Source organism: Gorilla gorilla, chromosome 5 (assembly GCF_029281585.2).
Source record: "Gorilla gorilla gorilla isolate KB3781 chromosome 5, NHGRI_mGorGor1-v2.1_pri, whole genome shotgun sequence".
In the NCBI taxonomy this organism is placed as follows: domain Eukaryota; kingdom Metazoa; phylum Chordata; class Mammalia; order Primates; family Hominidae; genus Gorilla; species Gorilla gorilla.
This window is the reverse complement of record NC_073229.2, coordinates 88,535,891-88,552,037: the sequence shown is the minus strand read 5'-3', so window position 1 is coordinate 88,552,037 and position 16,147 is coordinate 88,535,891. Positions and strand designations below refer to the sequence as shown.

General features: G+C 31.9%; 1 long non-coding RNA gene across 1 annotated transcript in view; it reads left to right on the top strand.

Annotated features, from left to right (window-relative positions):
* LOC129534080 (uncharacterized) overlaps positions 1-15,597 on the top strand; it is a 51,041-nt gene extending 35,444 nt beyond the window's left edge. The window contains exon 2 of the long non-coding RNA XR_008680500.2: positions 15,237-15,597. This is a non-coding gene — a long non-coding RNA (uncharacterized lncRNA). The remainder of the gene's footprint in view (positions 1-15,236) is intronic.
* The last annotated feature ends 550 nt before the right edge of the window (positions 15,598-16,147 follow it).

Sequence of the window (16,147 nt, the reverse complement as noted above, 5' to 3'; positions counted from 1 at the left end):
TGCCATATTGTGATCAAACCTGAATGAATGAGGAATTGTTTATTATGGATGAGCAAAGAAAGTGGTTTCTTGAAATGGAATCTACTTCTGGTGAAGATGCTATGACCATTGTTGAAATGACAAAATGGGATTTAGAATATTACATAAACAGTTGATAAAACAGTGGCAGGATTTCAGAAGATTTACTTCAACTTAAAACAAGTTTTACTGTGGATGAAATGCTATTAAACAGCAGCGCTATAAGATAAATCTTTTGTGAAAGCAAGAGTCAACTGATGCATTAGGAAGCCAAAAATTGTATGACTCGCTTTATTGCCATATTCACTTTATTGCAGTAGACTACAATCAAAGCCACAATATCTCTGAGTTATGCCCGTATTTTAACAATTTTATGAAGTAACTGATGCGAACTTAAAACAAGATGAAAATAAATTTTTCGTACACAGAAATGAAACTATGTTAGTGTACTAGCTAATTAATTATATTAGTTAGTTGCATAAATCTCAAGATTATGAGAAACTTGACAGAACTGACCTAAGTAGAGCTAACCGCCCACTTCCTGTGGGAAAAAAAGAGGAACCATAATGGCTTTCCTGATTACATTTAATAGCGTAATTCTGACTGGGAATTACACTTTGCACTACTTTTCTTTGCCTTTTTTGAGCAGAGCAGGACCTGTACTCTGGAAGCATCTGACTGGAATGAAGAATGAGGAGAGAAAGCAAAGATCAGTTGTTGACAGGTAGATTAATTTATAGCTGTAATGGAATAAGAAATGATAAGGGGAATAAGGAAAATAAATAACCCAAGAGAATCAAGATTTAAAAAGTCAAGCAAAACACTTATTGATAACATATAATAAATATAAAGGACTGTTAGTTATGCAAGAGAAGTGTTTAAGCAATATAGTCTCCTGAAAAATAAAGGATATTTTAAAAGATATACTATTGTATAGATTAATTAGCCAACATGATTAATATTTTTTAAAATTCCCACTAAGTTATTGTGAGTTGGACAAATTATTTTTAGTAGATGATAAAGTACATAATATTGTCAACATTATTCTGGGATGTCACCACAGTAAGTGATGCACAATCCTTGGAGACACTACCAAACTCTTTGTCCCAGGTGATGGTGTATAATAGAAACTCCTTCCAGTAAAATAAGTGACATCCTTTTAGTCCTCTATTGCTAAATTTTTTTAAAAGAAAAGGAAAGAAATACAGTAAGACTTTCTACTCTGAATTGGGCAATAATAAAAAATGTGCTGCAAGTTTTTTCTTTCCTTCTCTATAAAAAAAATGGCAATGCAAATTTTATTGGTATTTCAACATGCCACAATAATGTACAATCATTATGAAGAAATGATCTCAGTTTAAATGCTACTTCACCCCTTAAGGCATTAAAATAGCACAGAAAAATTTCAGAGGAATCAAGTTAAATCTAGGTCATGAACAGAATATATGGCTGGTTTCATGAAGTGGCCCCAATTTGTGATAAGATTGATCATATTTTAAATTAGTCTGTAGCCTCAAGATAATTCTCCAGAATGCCACAATAAATATATATTTCTTTATATGCTGTATATTTATTGTACATTAATAAAACATGAATTATTAAATGCATATTTCTATAAATAGCAGCTGCATTTATATTACAGCATGTCTGATATTAGCTAATATCATTGTTTTAATGTAGCTGCATTAATACATATACTTTGTGTTCCTATCTCCTTCATATTGAAGAATGATGTAGGTTTATATGTTGTATATGCTTTGTTATGTTTTATGCATGAGACAATATAAGAATATCAAGAGAAAAATATGTTTAAAATCATTAGCAATGTCAAACCGAATGAGAGGACGCATTCTAGTTTTATAAAACTAATGATTTCTCACCAGGCCTAAGACTTTAATAGTTGAGATGTGGTTTGTCATCTTCCATTTCATTTAAAAATACTTTGGAAATTGTCCATTTGAGTGAGTTAAGATTAAAAAAAAACCCTTGAGGCTTAAAAATACCCTTAATTTAAAACTGGATACCTTAAAAGAGAATAAGACTTTTCAGGAAGGTACTGCTCTCATTTTAAAAACAAAACAAAATAACAAAACTGAGGCCCAGATTTGAGTCGCTGTAATTCAATCATAAAATTCACTTAGAAAAGGTTTGATCAATAAATCAATAATTATAGAATTTGCCTAAGGTTATAAAGCCTCTGTGGATGAGCAATTCATTCCTATATCACATAATTATTAAGCATTGATTTTAATCCAGGCAATATACTGGGTTTTATAGATTCAAAGATAAATAATAAACATTCCTTGCTTTCAAGAACTGACATGAGAAAAAGAATACGTAAAGCTACTGAATTAGAATGCAAGGTAATAGAGAAACCCAAGAAAACCTAAAACTTAAGTCATATTTTGTCATATTGCTCTTTAAAGTCCTTAACTGACTTCCCTCTTTTTTAGAGTAAAAATCAAAGTTTGTATGATAGCCTACCAGGTCTTTCATCAGCTGCCTCTATACCTTCTTTCTGAACAAATTCACTTTTGTTCATATTTTTTTCACTGGAGCCACCCTTCACCTCCATTTCCATTTCTTGAGAGATCAAACATGCCCTTCTTACCTTCTTCTAAGCACCTGGCAAAAATCATCATTTCTTCTCTTACTATACCCATATATTTTATCATATTGGTCAGGTAACCGAAGCATAGAAAGACGACATAATTTCCTCAAAATTATAGATCCTGTACATGGTTGAGCCATAATTTGCATACGGTAGTCTGGTTTCAGATCCAACATCTTAACTGCTTTATTTTAAACCATTTTATCTTACTGCCCCACTAGTAGGGGAATCCAAAAAGAAAAGAAAATGCAGACCATTTTTAAATGGTTTCTCTCAAGAGGGTTTCCTCCTTGGCTTCGGGTTAGAAGGGAATAATTGGATACACAATGGAGGGAGAAGGGGTTGTAAGTGACAATATGGAAAACAGAGTTTGGCCAAGCTTAGAACTACTGCCAGATGTTACCAGTGGCTGTGTCTCCAAATAATTAAAAACCAGTAATATGAAAGTACCTCACTGTAGGAAGGGTCCCCTTTTTAAACGAGGCAACTCTAGATTTCAATAAGACCAGGCCACAATAGTACTTGTAGCAAAAGAAAGGAAATCAAGAGAAGAGAACCATGCCAGCATTAATATCTTTCCTTTCCCTCTACAGGATTGGCTTAATTAGTGGGTGTGGCAAATGTAAATATAATGATTCAGTAAGCACAATCAATGTTACACTATTCCCATTTTTAATTATGTATCTCTGCATGGTATCTTTTTCATGTTGGTCAGCCCATTAAAGCAAATATTTAAACAATTTGAAGTTAGCAACAAAGTTTTGAATTACTGTAGTAGAATTAATTCAAAGAAAAAAAGGGAAGACAAAGCAAGTTTAATTATAGTGTATTCGTGAATCAATTGTAATAACTTAAATATGCCAACACTTTAGATTACTAATAAACAATGCAACATTAAGAATCATTTATTTACTGTGTTGCTTTTTATTCTACATTTTATGTGTATGTTTATAATTTAATAACTTCTATTAGTAGGGTCAGTCATGCACATAATTTATAAATTATATGTATTTTGGAAATATATGAACAAAACCTTGTATTGAAAGGAGATCAAAATCAAAGAAGTTTGAAAACTGTTGGCAGAAGGCTGACTAAATAGGGACATAGAATCAATTGTAATTGAGTCCTAATAGAGACACATTCAATCTATATAGATATATATGACTTTGAAAATGATTTTGAGTGCTTTTAAAACACTTAATTGTATTATAATTTAATAATTTAAAGTAGTTATCTCCTTTTTGAGTTGATAGATATCAGAAAATATTAAAGATTTTGTTTATAATTTAAACAAAAACTGATCTTGTTGGATTGTATTTATGCTTAACCTTAATAAAGTGGCAACTTCTGAGTGAAACACAAAATACAGTTCTAAAACAATATTTTTGTATGTGATTTGTGCAGAATCGTTACCCTTCAGCTGTCCAGTAACAACATTTAAATCTATACAAGAAATCTTTGAAAATAAAATCCTTATGATGCTTGTCAGTGCCTGAGAAATGGATGTCAAGCATAAATCTATTAAATAAATAGATATCATGGATTAAACGGTTCCTATTTTATAACATTATGAATTTCACGTCAGTTTTATTTTTCCTCCACATTGATATTCTCGATTTTAAAAAGATAAATTCTTCATATTATGCATCATCTTTTGATTTACTTATAGAGTACCACTGAATAGGAATTAGCTTTGAAAGAGGTCATCTATAGGCAAAATGTCAACAGGATTGCCACACTGCCTAAACAGAATAATGTACAATATGAAGTAAGTGATTTAATTAACTGAAACTGTCTCAGTAGAGTGCACTTATTATCTAGTGAAGACATAAAAAAGATAGATAACTGCATTATGTCAATTAATCTACTCATATTTCAGGGTGAATATAAGAAATGCGGGAGCATATGAGCTATTTGTGTCAGGATAAATAGATAATAAATATATATAGCTTCACTCATTTGAGTCAATACAACCAGTTTCCCCCCCCACACAAAACTTATACTTTTGATGTTTCTACTCATAAACAATGATGCTTCCAACATATTTTTAAAAACTCTTATTACAATTTTTAAAATCATTATTTAAAGATATTTGGATACTATTATAAAGCCCATTTAAGGATTCCTCCTACTTTTTACTTCTGTTGTACTAGTACGTGTTAATGGGGTTACTATGAAGTGGATATGCTGATTTAACAACAGGTGCTGGACATTTTCTTGATGAACATTTTCTAGGTAATTTTTTTTTTCTGCTAAGTTTTAAGACTCAATTTTGTGGTTATTTCTCCCTGTTTTAAACATGGTGAGATAATCTCCTGTACCCTAGTCCTTAAACAGAAAAGTCATAAAACCATGAGTCTAAAGAAGACCAGTCTTTGGCACAAGTTTTCATGACTTTGTAGCATTTAACCACCAAGCTCTTAAACACCTGGCATAGAGCATCTTTATTTAGCAAAGTGAGGAAGCAGCAAAGTAGAGCGCTGTCTAAAGTAGGCAGAGACTACTCAACTCCAAGAATCCTGTTTGTATTAGAATCCTGTCTGGAATTACGAGATCTGATTATTCAAAAGAAAATGAAAATCCTGATTCTTATATGATTAAATTTGTCCATTATTAAATTTTGAAAAATGATTCAAACTTAAAACATTGTAGACCAACTAATGAAAGGCAAACTGGACTTCTGAGGTCAGGTGTAGTCTCTGGGCCCTCCAGATAAACTACCCTTGACATCTCCCTTCCAATCATGTAGAAGCAGAGATGACCCCATTACAGACTGATTCTCCCACTGGATGGTTTATCTTCTAAAGGAGCAGAGAGGTTACCAAACTATCAACTGAAAACTAAAAGATATATGATAATATTTTCCACACCATTTTTGTGAAGAAGGATATACTGATGATGACTGTCTTGGTAGTAAGATTTGAAATTACTTTTTAAAAAATTTTAATTGTATTTGCCCGTATCTTTTTAAACTGCCTACAAAAGAACATGTATTAATTTTTCACTTAGATTTTTAAATGTTATTAAATAATTATATAAAAATTAAAAAAGGAAGTCCATTGCTCTGTAATCAATTTTCGTGTACAAGAAAAACAAGACAGTGGCATCATTTGAAAATATGAAAAAATTAGCTAGCTATACATTATTGATAGAGGAGACTATTTTAAATTGTTAATTTATTTATGATGGGTTTGTAATATGTCCTACCCAATAAAGACAACTGAACTCCCTCTACCTTACAGTGCAGCCAGGGACATATCTTCTTAGCGAACTTATTTCTGTGATAGGATCCAGGTTTTATTCTCATCCATCCCTCCAGCAGTCTTACTGTAGCAAAATCAGTTTCTTGTAACAGAAATAAAAGTTTCTTTCTTAGCTTCCGGAAATTATTGACTTTCAAGAATTTTTGAGATTCTGCCTCCCTTTAACAAAGTACAAATAAACCTCTTTATAACATTCAGACAATCTAAAACTTGCTGAAAATCAGACAATGAATACCTATTGGAGCCTCCCTTGACATATATTAATTTTCTGGTACAATCTTTTGTAAATATTTAATAATTAGTTCCTGTTTTATGAATATGCAGATGTAGGACAAGCCTTATATGAATAGGTCCTGGTTGTAGCAATTGAACTGATGCAATCACATGTCATCCCTGAAAACAAAAGCAGATGCCACTGAAGACCATCCTTGTCAAAATATTTCCACAAGCCTGTGAAAGGTCTTAACCTATACAAATGTTATGACTTTGCTTAGGGCGGTAATTTCTTCTTTTTGAACTCAAGTAACAAAAAGAGGATTTGTCAGTTGAATGAATAAGAAGAAGTAGCAAATTATTTGGGGATCTGACTAATTAAGCCTATCAGGAAGTACCTCAGGCAGTGTCATTATTTGTTTAGCTAAATTGTCAGTCTAGACAATGAGGGAGTAATGCCTTATTTTATTCTTCCTCCTCTATGATATTTTGCTCAACTGCATATTCTAAGCTGCTCTAGAAGAATTCACTTAGAACAATTTTATCTTCTTTTATTGAAATTAAGTCAAACTCTAAGTGAGGTCTAAAAATAAATTTAAAAAACCTTTTTTACAAAAAGATAAGAATAGCAGTCATATAGTGACTGAAAAAATAAATTTCTTTAAAATAAAGTCTGATTTAATTAGGGTTGTTAGACAAACTATTGGACACAATATGAGTTTCAGAGAAAAACTGATTCTTTTACTATAAGTATGTCCCATGCAATATTTGGACATCTGTATTTTTGTTTGCTGAATCTGGCAATCTTAGACTGAATTTATGTTCCAGAGAAAGTGTAGAATAAATATGTTTAAAAGAGGGTTCAGAAGATTTGTATAAAAACTAACTGTGGAAGTCGGCCTCAGCTCTTTAGATATATGCCTGTTCTGCCACAACTGTCCAGCAGTCTGCTCTACTCAGCTGCTTCTACTTATCACGTTTTCCAGAATCCAGCTACGTTCTGTCACAGCTCTCCATATTCATATCTCAATTTTTACTGAGACCAAGTTTTGATTTATCATTATCATATGGAAGAATCTATATCAGATAACTTTTTTAAACTTGTTTATTCTATTTCTTAATATTCAAGCAAATAAAGGGTTTTGCAAGCCTATATTCCCATCCACAAAGGAATTGAGGTATACCTTAATTTCCATTATAAGAAAAGAATAACGATTAAAAAAGAATATAGAAAAAAAAGAAAAACTTTTATCAGAAGGTGCCAGGCTTATTATTCAAAGAAATCTTGTTTCATTTCCTTTGCTACATCTATCTTTTTTCTATAATTTTCATCTAATGTAGCAAATAAAATATACACATATGTAAATAACACATACAAATTCCTATGTCAATTTATTGTATAAATATCACTCACAGAAAGGTGAATGAAAAGGCAGTACAAAATAAATTCACTTTATTTCACAATTTTAACTTGACTGCCTTGAATTATTGGAAGATCCTTTAAGATGTATACTGTAAAGGCAGTCCTACGCAATTTTTTTTTTACTAATACTTCATGGTGTTTCCTGCAATGTTTCCCAGATATCTACACAAAAATTATAATAATACTTACTATGGTTTGTTTTTACTTTTTGTTTGTATGTATTAGGTTCTTTATTCATCCAATTGTCTCCTCTTAGAAACAATTATAAGGGCCAAATTACAGTTAGACAAATACACAGTAAAGTTAAAATGTTCTGCACATTATATTTCTTCACCATTTCATACTATTAATTTTAAATTTTAGTTAAAGTTGATGTATTTTGGAAATGTTTTTAGTTTGTCTCAGAATATATATATATATATATAACTCAGACCAAAAATTCTAGTGTAGTTGTTCTGTCTATTCCATTTTATTATATTTAAGCCTAAAGAAAAACCTTGGTGGCAAATGACAGAAATCTGTTGATTAAGCTCATTGAATTGGCAAACCTTAAGAAGAGAGTACTCTCTTTTTCCATTAGAACATCACCTTTCTGATGGTGAAAGTGCAGTAATTGATATTGTTTGGGAGAAGTGACTAGAGGTCTATATCCTTAGGAAAAGATTTCAAAAGCTTTGGATTCTGTTATGTTCTATTATCAATATAATTAGAATTCTAGTTCTAAATTCCCTTCAACTCCAGTATTCTGGCGACAAGCAGCTTTTACTTGTATTTCAATCTCTGTGGCTAAGTCCTATCACCTGTTAGCAGACGATTTCCTGAATCATCAGGTTCTTGCTACACCTCTCAGTGCAAGCTTCCATGCAGATAAGCATTGGCTGGGTGCAGAATGCTGCGTATAAAATGCTTAGAAACATAAATCACTGTGGCTATGCACAGTCTAATACTTATGCACTATGGCTCTGCAACTGAATTCTCTGTGGGGGATATTAAAAACACAGAGTCTCAACCTCACCTTCTATTCACTAAATCAGAATCCCCAAAGCGGGAATACCAAATATGCATGCAGTTTATAACTGGCACAGGTGATTCTGGTGTATTGTAGAGACTCTGAAATACTGATTTGTTCTTGGAATCCTTGTCCTTCCTTGTTTTGTGAGTCCTGTGGGCAGCTGTACTCAAGGTCTGATACTTTCAGAGGTACAGCATATGTAGGACAGAAAGGGAATCTTGGGGGAGGCATGACTTGTGCTGTATATTCCCGTGTCTCCTTGTGAAACTTGCTTCACTTCTATGAACATTACATTTTTCTCTGTGAAATATACCTTCTATGATACACCAGTGAACTATAAAAGACATCCTGGAAAAACACACCTCAGAACAAAGTGGGATTTATATTTTCTGAAAAACAAACTAGTCCTTGATTGTATATATTAATAAGAATTTTAAAAAGCATAGAATTGGTAATAACACTCTAAACCTATATGTATGTGTAAATTCAATTTCATATTTAATACACTTGTGTTTAATATAGTGTTATATTTAATATACTTATTGTATTAAATATATTATGTTTAACATGATATTTAATTTACTCATCCACATTTATATCCACACCAATCCCATTGGTCTCTTTTGAGTTTTTGTTTCAGGCTTTTTTAAGAATGTAGGGCAAAGTTTTGGTCTTAGTCTTTTAAGCACAGCAGCTACAGGAAGGGAGATTTTCTTGCTCTGAGAGGGCAAAAAAAAAAAGACCAGCAACTTAAACCAGGGGAACTGACCTAAAAGGCTGTGCCACTGATAAGATTCACTTGGACTTAGCCAGATTAAAGGCTTGATACCTGAAGAGAGAGAGATCAGGCTGAGGTGTTTTGCTTTGTGCCTATCAGATGCAGAGCATTTCAGCAGAAATGCAGCAATCTTACAGCAAGCCTTAAAAGGTGGCCCAAGAGCCTCAGCATCCAATGATATCATGTCAAACAAATGCTATCAGCATCTGGGAAATCTCTGGAATCTGGGCATGAGTATAGACTCTGTGAGTTTCTTACTGTATGAGAAAATCTAAAAAAAGTTAAAAGACATACAGGTAAACACCTGACCATTATTTCTTCTTTCCTTCCTTTCTTTCTCTCTTCCTCCTTCCCTCCTTCTCTCCCTCTTTCTCTCTCTGTCTCTCGCTCAGCAATCTGCAATGTTTCAGGCATTGTCATAACTCAGCCTTGAGGATATAATAATTTTTAAAAGTATTATAGAGGATAACCTCATCCTCAAAGAATTGACATTAGTGGTTAAAGTAAATAATTAAACCCTGACAAAATATTGTTAAGAGTTTGCAGTCTTCATAATAGGTATTTTATTTTGTACTTTCTTCAAAGTTTTTATGTAAAAATATAAGCTTATATATTATTTGATATGAAAATATATTAATATCAAAACACATGATCAGTAAAGAAATTATTTTTAACACAAAAGTGACTGAATTACAGCTCACTTCCATACACTTAAATAAAATACCCTGGCTTGGCAAATCAGTGTAAGAGCTTTAGCTCAACTCAGAGAAACACTAGGTGTACCATAGTTAAATCATTATAATCATCATAAAACATGGTATATATCTATTAATGCCTTGTATGGGACAGGCATTATGTTATAGATTCAACATAAAGTAAAATACATGAAGCATTTTACATTTAATTTGTGTAACAGTTCCACAGAGTATCTGCTATGAATATGTTTATTATTAAAATTAACTGACTGAGGCTTAGAAAGGTTAAATGACTTGTTCAAGGTAACACAGCTAGTGAGGCCAAAGCTATTTATCCCAAAGGCCCTCTTCTCTTCTATAAGCAGACTTTTGGTTTTAAAGAGCACACTACAAAATTTAACCCTACTGTAGTCAAGATGATGCCACAGATCATTCTCTATCAGTTCAAATCAAGGTTCTTCATCAATTTACAGGAAGAGGCTATTTACTGGCTAGCTGTAATATATATATATATATATTAGAATATATATGAGAAACATGTAATATATAAAATTATAATATATATTATGTTATAACATATCATCTATTTTATATTTAAGAACTATGTAATGTATAAAAATTATATTATTTAAATTAAATAAATATAAATTAAATAAATAATTATAAAAATTATATTATTTATTTTTATACATTACATTTTATATCTTACATATTTCTTATGTATAAATTATAATATATTATAATTTTATATTATATATAATTGTATATATTATATATTTCTTATAAATATAAAAATATATAACATAGAATATATATTTCATACACACACACACACTCACACACTCACACACTATAACCAAGAGAGGTTTATTGTAGGAAGTAGCTGGTTTCAGCTCAAGAGCTTGATTTTAGAAAGGTGTTAAGCTCTATTTATCACAGGATGGTTGGCAGAAGACTAAAGAACAGAGATACACATATTCTCTATTTGTGTAGGTACACACAAATGTACATGCATACTTGCACATATGCTTGTTTACACATGTATCTATCAACTCCCAAATCCTAAATTTCCTATTTATTTTTTACTTTTAATAAACTACCTACAGACAAATGAGGTGGTTAGAAATAAACAGGGACTTAGAACACAATGGAGTTATTTACTGAGGCTATTAAGTTAATAAATTCCTAAAATCAATCTGTTCTGAAAGCAAGTGTGATTTTATTTCTCTATGATCCCCTTAAATGCCTGATATGAACACAGTGTACACAACATAGCGGTTTTTAGAACCAATTTTTATATGGTCAACTAATTAAAAATGGTATCTATCTAAATGGCATATAAAATGTTTTCTAGGAAAAAAAAGTGGAATTCCTGTAGAATGTAACTATTGATTGATTTCTCAGAAATAAATTGTGAAGCTCAGAGATGAGTCCCATTTATAGTTATGTAAATATCACAAATAATAACGGTAAAGTGCAGTGTTTGTTTTGAAATAAGCTTAATTTGTCTCATAATTCTTTCAAAATAAATTCATTTCTTTATGCACTTTGGCTAATATTGGAAATGGAAATAGTATTCAATCAGTTCTAAATCATTTTTTGAGCTAGATAATTTCTGGAAAGTGCTGACTTTTGTTAGAAAATCTGAAAAATGGAAAATTCCTCTCAGTGATCTGCTATGTCTTCACATATTATTTATGAAGTTAATACTGCTTCATGGATTTCTTAAATCTCAAAATTCAGCCATCTGTAAACCTCTCTTCTCTGTAATGAATCTTGGAATAAGAAAGAAGAGAAAATATGTTTCAGCTTCCAGAGGAGATTTCTGAAGTCCAAAGCATTAAAGCTCACATACTTGTTTACTCAGGTGAATCAACAAGTCTTTTTCTCAGGTTCTGTTTGCTTTTATTTTGCATGTAATCCTGATAAATTTAATCAGTTTCAGAGCCATCATAGGTTCAAAACAATAGTTTAAAAGGGAAGAAATGAGGTTGCTTCAGATAGGCATAGTAACTATGATTAAAACTGACAATTGAGGGGGAACATATTAAGATAATTATACAGGTCATCAGATGAGTGAATTTACGTTCTATTTTAGTCTTACATCATACAGGGAAAAGAATTCCATAATCTAGTTTATTGTAGAAATGACAGAAAGCTGACCTCTATCATAGTTAACCATAGTTATAAATGTAACATTAAATTATGTTCAATAAATTCTTAAAGGGAAGATTGGTATAATAAAAAGTAGAGATCTGAGTAATACATTGTAGGCAGATTTTATTCTATATAAACATAGCAGGCTGTTTAAAATGGGCATGACCAAAAAACTTTATTTTATATTACCTAGTCACTGCAGTGCCTCTTTTAACAACAGGTTTTGAAGTTAGCTAATACATCAAGGTTTAGTTCAAGGTTTGGCTACATAATAACTACTGATGATGTTGCAGCAAGAGATTTAATAACAGATTTAAGTGAACCTTTTGGATATCATAATAATCAATCAGTCATTGATTATTTTTAATATGCTCATAATGATTTGAAATATTATATCCAGCCTCTAAGAGAAGCTATAATTTCATGTATGGATTTTCTGATTAGTAAATGCCAATACATAGGGAGACTAACACTTCACTAATTTATTACAATAGTGAGGAGAAAACCATATATTATTATCTCTCCCACAAAAGGATTGGAATAGAGTAAATAGACTTTATTCTGCTTGTCTTAAAGACAAATACCAAAAGACAATAGTACTTATGAAAGAAAGATGCTATGAAATATGCTGCTAAAAACAGAGAGGATGAATCAGTTTTATCATTTTCCAGATTTTTCAGATCATCCATTATTTCTTTTTTAAGGTACCAAATAAATTGTGAATTATCAATACACATGAAATAGAAATCTCTGTGCTTTACTCAGAATATCACAGCAATTTAGAGCTAGAGAGTGCTATCTACGTAACTAGTTCAATGATTTTCAAATAGAAGTACACATCAAAATCACAAGGCATTATAAATTATCTAGATGCCTGGACCCATCATCTGAATCAGAATTTTAAGCACGTGTCTTTTCAAAAGCAACTCCCTATTTTAGAACAATTGAGTCCAGCTCCTACATTTTATGGAAGAAACTGATAAACAAATTAAAATGTCTAATAATAGGTATTTGCTTATGCATATTTTGACACTAAAATAAAAAGGTATATAGTCTTTAATGTAATAAAATAAATCGGTATATAGTAAACTTGTATGAATACTATAAAAAGTTTTCATTTTGTTTTATGATTCTAATAAATTGGCTAGTTGTGAATCATAGAACAAATTCATGTCAAAGCTAGACAGTCTTCAAATGCTGTCTCTGCTCTTTTAAGTTCTCTAAGCTTACAAGTTGTTTAATCTAATAAAAATAAAAAAGTTAAGAAAATATTTATTCTTAGAAGTTTAACATTTTAGACTAAATTCCATAGAAACCATTACCTAAAAGCAATATTAATATAAAATATATCCATTTAAAGGCTATATATAAGAGCTAAGATATTTCAGGATGGATTAATTTTGTCACACTCCAAAGTATCTGAGAAATTAATGAGAACTAAATGTGCTTTTGTCTCTCTTTTTGCTACAAAAATTGAATTTTTCCTTTCTTTAGGCATATTCAGATGGCTGTTTGTGTTTTGAGAATTCTGGAACTCTGAAGCTCTGATATGAGTCAGATTCTCTGTGTTAATTTCCAACAAATGTGATTAAGCAAATCTTTATAGAGAAGGAGGATATGAAAGAAATGAAGGCTTTAGTATTTGGACAGAGAGCAGTTGGATTGATTCCGCACTGATGGGGAGTTTGTGTTCCTGGAGACAGAAGAGAACCTAGAGGTTTTTGTGGTTCCAACTTGGTATACTGAAGGGACAACTGGGACCTGACCACTGATTAGCTAAGCATCATGCCCTTGAAGGCAAGGGTGCAGAGAAGGTCCTGGGAGCCACATTTGGTATGCAAGGATTGAAACCATTTCACAGATTAACATATTTTTGAAAGGAGCATGGAGATACCATATAGGCATTTTATTAGGAGCCAAGATGAACTGTATAGCAACGGCTGTTCCCCATTAATTCTGGATTGATCCACCTCCAGTGTTTACTCAAATCCCAAGGGAAGGAAATGAGCAACTCTCAAATAATTGACATGTGCCACATTTTCTTAATCCAATCTATCATTGTTGGACATTTGGGTTGGTTCCAAGTCTTTGCTATTGTGAATAGTGCCACAATAAACATACGTGTGCATGTGTCTTTATAGCAGCATGATTTATAATCATTTGGGTATATACCCAGTAATGGGATGGCTGGGTCAAATGGTATATATACATCATGGACTACTATGCAGCCATAAAAAATGATGAGTTCACGTCCTTTGTAGGGACATGGATGAAGCTCGAAACCATCATTCTCAGCAAACTACCGCAAGGACAAAAAATCAAACCTGCATGTTCTCACTCATAGGTGGGAATTGAACAATGAGAACACATGGACACAGGAAAGGGAACATCACACACTTGGGTCTCTTGTGGGGTGGGGGGAGGGGGGAGGGATAGCATTAGGAGATATACCTAATGTTAAATGACGAGTTAATGGGTGCAGCACACCAACATGGCACATGTATACATATGTAACTAACCTGCACGTTGTGCACATGTACCCTAAAACTTAAAGTATAATAAAAAAAAAACAAAATAATGAAAAAAAAATTGACATGGATTTTCAACCATATGGTGGATGAAAGTAAAGGTAGTTTTTTTTTTTTTTTAGAAGACATATAAATTCAGTTTGTTTTTGCATCTGAATGTTTGGGGGAAAAGTTAAACCTGTAGTATACGTGTGTGTGTGTGTGATGTGTGTGATATTTATATATATATATTTATATATTGCAGAGTTGTTCCTTCCACATTAGTTCTACTGCACTATTTTTGTTTCCCCTGCTGTTATCAAAAATAAGCATTCATTATTCATGTAAGATACAGAGGAAAACGAAACTAAAATGAGAGGGGAAATACTAGATTAATTTGATCATACATATTTAAATAACCACAAGAAATAGTTATTCTCAAATATACATAACAAAGTTACACTAGGGAATAGATCGTACTATACACATTCTTAACATTTGTATTTTATTATATGCTAGACTTTCAAAAGATTATTTTTTCCTCCTATTGTTTTCTTAGATTTACTGAACCATAAAGAAAGGAAAAGAAGAAAACTGGCTCATTGTTACAAATCACTTCCTACTGTGGATTAGAAGTCTTCTTATTTTCTGCTTTTCATCTAAATTCAACATCATGATGCTGCAATACAATCAAAAGAAAATGCTGTAAATATAAAAATGTTAATTTAAAGCTATACACATACCAGGTTCAAAGAAGATGCAAGCCACATGTCAGTGGGATTGCCTGGGTTCATCTGGACAGTCCAGCTCATACAACAAGCAGGCCGGTGACTCTTTAGGCAAATGCGAATGTTTTATAGATTAAATAAATCATCTTTCCGTTTTTTTAAGATTATTAAATATTCTGCAGAAAAATCCGACTCTGTGCCTTTCTAATTTTCTCTTCCACTTCAAATCCTTCACATTTTATGTTTTTTCTTTTACCAATGAGTTAGTAAAAGCAAGTAAATATAAAACTCAAAAAATTATGTATTATGTCTATTCCAGGCTTTATTTTAAAAATATGAATTTTGGCTCTTTTTATATGACTTAGTATCTTTGTACCATTTTTGTTTTATTATTATAGAATGCATTGTTTTCCAATAGTATACTATTTATTCATACACAAAAAGGCAATATTTAACAAGACATTTGAGCAAGAAAGCATTAACTCAAAATTCAGGGCTCAAGCCTACATATATTCCATCAGAAGGACCGGCCCTTTACTGGCTCCTGGGAGATAACCTCTGAATTTGGAATATCCTGACGGATAATAATGTCTTTGATACCTGAGACCTCGAGCTGTGCCAAATAGTTTATGCTAATTAGATGTGATTTATGCTTGCAACCCTTTTTTTGTATGCCTAAGGCTTTGGGGCATGCTGCATCAGCTTGGCCCCTGCAGGAGCTGGAGACTGATTAGCTAAGGTC